The sequence below is a fragment of the Esox lucius genome, chromosome 2 (assembly GCF_011004845.1).
Source record: "Esox lucius isolate fEsoLuc1 chromosome 2, fEsoLuc1.pri, whole genome shotgun sequence".
NCBI classification, from domain to species: Eukaryota; Metazoa; Chordata; class Actinopteri; order Esociformes; family Esocidae; genus Esox; species Esox lucius.
Genome location: NC_047570.1, coordinates 5,968 through 9,934, shown reverse-complemented (window position 1 = coordinate 9,934; position 3,967 = coordinate 5,968). Strand labels below are relative to the sequence as shown.

Below are 3,967 nucleotides of genomic sequence, written 5' to 3'. Positions count from 1 at the left end.
CCATAAAAGGTTTAAAGAAGAAGCAGGCTTTCAGTTAATTGTTAGTTTTGTTAAGCAGGCAGTTTGCAACTCTTGGACATAGCACAAACACATAACATTTAAACATACACACACAAGACAATACATTTAACATTGGCCAGTTGATTCTTAAATTAAAAGTAAGGCTTGGTCGCATTTCATAATTTAGATTGTCTAGATTGTCTCGTTTTGTGCACACTGAGTTCTCCAGTTGGAATGGGAAATCAACGCCAGTCTGCTATATTAATAGCGCACCACTTCTGACACCACTTCCAATTCATTCAGAGCTAAATTTTCAATTATAACTTTGTTTCAGATTCTGGTAATAATAGTCAAATATGTTTCTTGCCTCCAATACCCAAAATAAACGTTATCCGTCATTAACATATTGTAGCGTCTGGCAGGCAGTGTCTCGAACCCGTGACTTTCAGCTCCCTAGGCACGCACACAACCGACTACTCCAAATAGGGACATTGCATTTGGAGGGGCGAGTAGTGGCCTTACCAAGGTTGTTACACTAACCCCACCAAACAGGAGAGCTTGTCCTCACACATCACTATAGCGAGTCCCTCACTGAGACACGCCTCTCCAATGGCCATCCGGGCCAATCCCACTTCTGACACAACGTCTGGCGGGGCAGTGTCTCAAACCCACAACCTTCGGCTCCCCAGGCGGGCACACTGCTCTAAATAGGGATATCCCATTTGGAGGGGCGAGTAGTGGTCTTACCAAGGTTGCTACAATATTAACTTCCCTTCGGGGCACAGAAATGAAACTTCCCCGTACTGGCCACCGTTCTTGATGGGAATCCCAAATCCAAGGAGGGATCTAGGATTTCTCAATTCATAAAGCGACCTTCACGTATTTATGTGTTTGCGTTAATTTTGTTTAAATAGTTATCTGGTATTTGACAGCCATTGATATATACCACATACTGTATAATTGAAGAATGCATCGATGGCTAGCTTGCACCCTGACACTACCAATCTTTCCAAATAGTTTCTCCGTTTTGATAAATTCCAGCACGAATGGCTGTTTGTACGTTAAATGATCGACGGGTACCTTTTGTATTTCATAGATTGCACTGCTTTTATCTGTGTTCTGGGTTAAAATCACCAGCATATATTGCGTATGTATGGTAATAGCCACTCCGGTGTTGATTTGGAGATTATAGAGAACTTGCAAAATATAAAGCATACCCAATACAGCACACTAGTATAGTCGATCTGGTTGTCGTTTTATGTTAAACCTCTTTCAAATAGCCACCAGGTGGCTCCGAAGAAGAATAGAGAGCCGTGACATAATTTAAATGTCTGGCTATACCATTACATGCCCAAATGGTTTATATTCATAATAATTTGTAAAATACACCTTTTGCTATAATTTTCATCAGAATACAGATCATGATATACAAGTATAAACCAATCACCCGTTTTATTGAACACGCATTCTCATTCACACACACAACCAATCCCCAACCGCGCACACACAATACTTTGGCTCACTCGCTCACACTCAAACACTAATTCAAGGTCGACCATTCATACTTTTGTCAACAGTGTAGAGATTTTAGCCCCCTCACCTAATTTTCTTGGGTATCCTCAACATAGGGTTTCTTGGATATGGCCACTCACCTAATGTTCTTGGGTATCTTTAACATAGGGTTTCTTGGATATTATAATTATAATTATTTAATTTACCCTTCCTTTTAGGACCAGCCTTGGCTTGGACTTATAGGGGTTTGTCAACCACTGCTATTGCAACCCACCAAGGGGAATGTGCGACCCAAAACGGTTTGCGTCACACACCTATCTTATCACCTGTTACGGCCTCAGCAAAAACCAGTCAGCTCCCTCACCTAATGTTCTTGGGAGTCTCTAATTAGTTATTTAACTTCGAATTGGCTATACTCTTTTATGTTTAGGAGTTCTCTTAATGATCTCTTAATCTGTCCTTTCTTCAAGACAAAATGGCCCCGGACAAGGGTAGAGCGGACAGAGTACTTGGAAAAACATTCCACTTTGGAGGCACTTGAAGAGTATCCTGCACTCCGACTTCCAGTAATAGTAAGTCCGATGTATTCCTTTTTCATGCGCTCAGCTCAAAACTCAAATGTATCTCACAACAACATGTTGTTGCATGTGTGTTGGATGTGTGTGTGTGTTATGTACTGCTCCTCACAGAATCACAAGATCAGCTTGATGTTGACATTGATCGCAGCATCATGACGGGAATGGATCAGTTGCAGACCCGGGCTTAGAAAGATACATTTAAAGGTACACAAAAGAATGACATTCCAACCTAAAGAATATTAAATTTACATAAATCAGAACACAATAACAGAGTTATTGTAGCCAGAAATATATTGATCCTAGCTACATTACTCCTCCCACATGCCCTCTACGTGATCCAGAAAAATGTATGGGTTATTGTCAGTTGGCCAAAACACTGTCCAGGTAATTCTCAACAATGTCGTATAACATTTATTGTTTTTCTTGTCTGCCCTAGGATCCAGAGATCCCAACACCTGTCCTTGCAATTATGGGAAACCCCTTCTTGTGGAGGCTAGTTTTGGCGTGTGTCTGGACAGATTACCCAGCCAGTTGACGACATCACCTTGGCGATGGCTACTTTGATGTCGATTTATTTAGTTTTTAACATCCAGTCCATAAGAAGGTCAAAAACACTCTTACTTTCATTGAAAAGTACCTCATGTCAAATGCACCTAAAGGAAAGCTCTCCCCACTGTCATCAAAGTGGTTATTGCTTGTTTTCTCAAGCAGTCTAAACCACTCTCTCACTAACAAACATTCTTCCGTTCTTATCTTTTGTTTAAGTTTATATAATGATTATATGTATATATATATATATTATTATTTATGTTGTTCTGTACAGTCTTTTGGAATTTAAGTTGAAGCATTGTGGCGGACAAATAATAAAAATAAATAAAAATAATTAATACATTGTGTATTTTTGTGAATTATATATTTATGCAAATTATATGTGTATTACTACTACAACTACTACTTCATATATTATTACATATTTTTATGAATGTTGCTGTTATTATACATAATATATTTCATTATTAATAATAATGAGTTCAAAATTTAACACAAAACCCCACAATAGGGATTCCGTGAAGAACGTTTTTGAGGGGTTCCTCCATGGTGGCAATGGTGAGGAACCCCAAAAAGTTCCTCAAGGCTATTCTACTTCTAAGAGTGTATGTATCCTGGGTGAGTAGCCAGTCAATTGCCTCGCCATTTTTGAGGATCTCCCAGGTTTTCTCCAAGGACGCGCTTTTCAAACCCTCTCTACCCACATAGGCACCAGGATTTGCCGCGTCGTAGTAAATACTTTTCATTACCTGTTCAGACATCGTAGAGCATTGGGTAAGTAATGAGAAGTAAGACATGTTTAACATTGTTTTATTAGGGGGCCAAGCAACAAAGTTGCTGGAACCCTCTTGTGTTTGTACGTTTTATTAGGGTTTCAGCAGTTCAATGGTGAAACCTGTGGAAGATGGAAAATGTTTGTGATTTATACAAATAAGAACTTCTGGTATAACAGTAAGAGTCTGGTATAACAGTTGATTATTTCAAGTTTAATTACATGGCACCAGGGGAATACCCATCATGACAAAAAGAGTACAAGTACAGAGACCAACATAGAGTAAGTCATGACAGATTGTTCTGATTATGCATTTCAAGTTTCAAGCTTATAGTCTCAACAGTGCAGATGATGGAATTAGCATTTGCAGAATGTACAAGGCCACTACGGTGTAGTATAAAAATGCAAGGTTGCACAAATAGCTCCAGGAGACAGAAAATCATAGAATGTCGGTTGCCCAGACAACCCGGTCAAAGACTGAGATATGGCAATCTGGACAGTTACTATATGGGGACATAAGTTAACTATGCTCTTCCCAATAAGGAATATAGCTATG

General features: G+C 39.3%; 1 long non-coding RNA gene across 1 annotated transcript; it reads left to right on the top strand.

Moving 5' to 3' along the window:
* Positions 1-1,996: 1,996 nt before the first annotated feature.
* Positions 1,997-2,812, top strand: LOC109615310. The gene is made up of 3 exons (XR_002196293.2): positions 1,997-2,084; positions 2,202-2,294; positions 2,527-2,812. It is a non-coding gene; the product is annotated as an uncharacterized LOC109615310 (long non-coding RNA).
* The last annotated feature ends 1,155 nt before the right edge of the window (positions 2,813-3,967 follow it).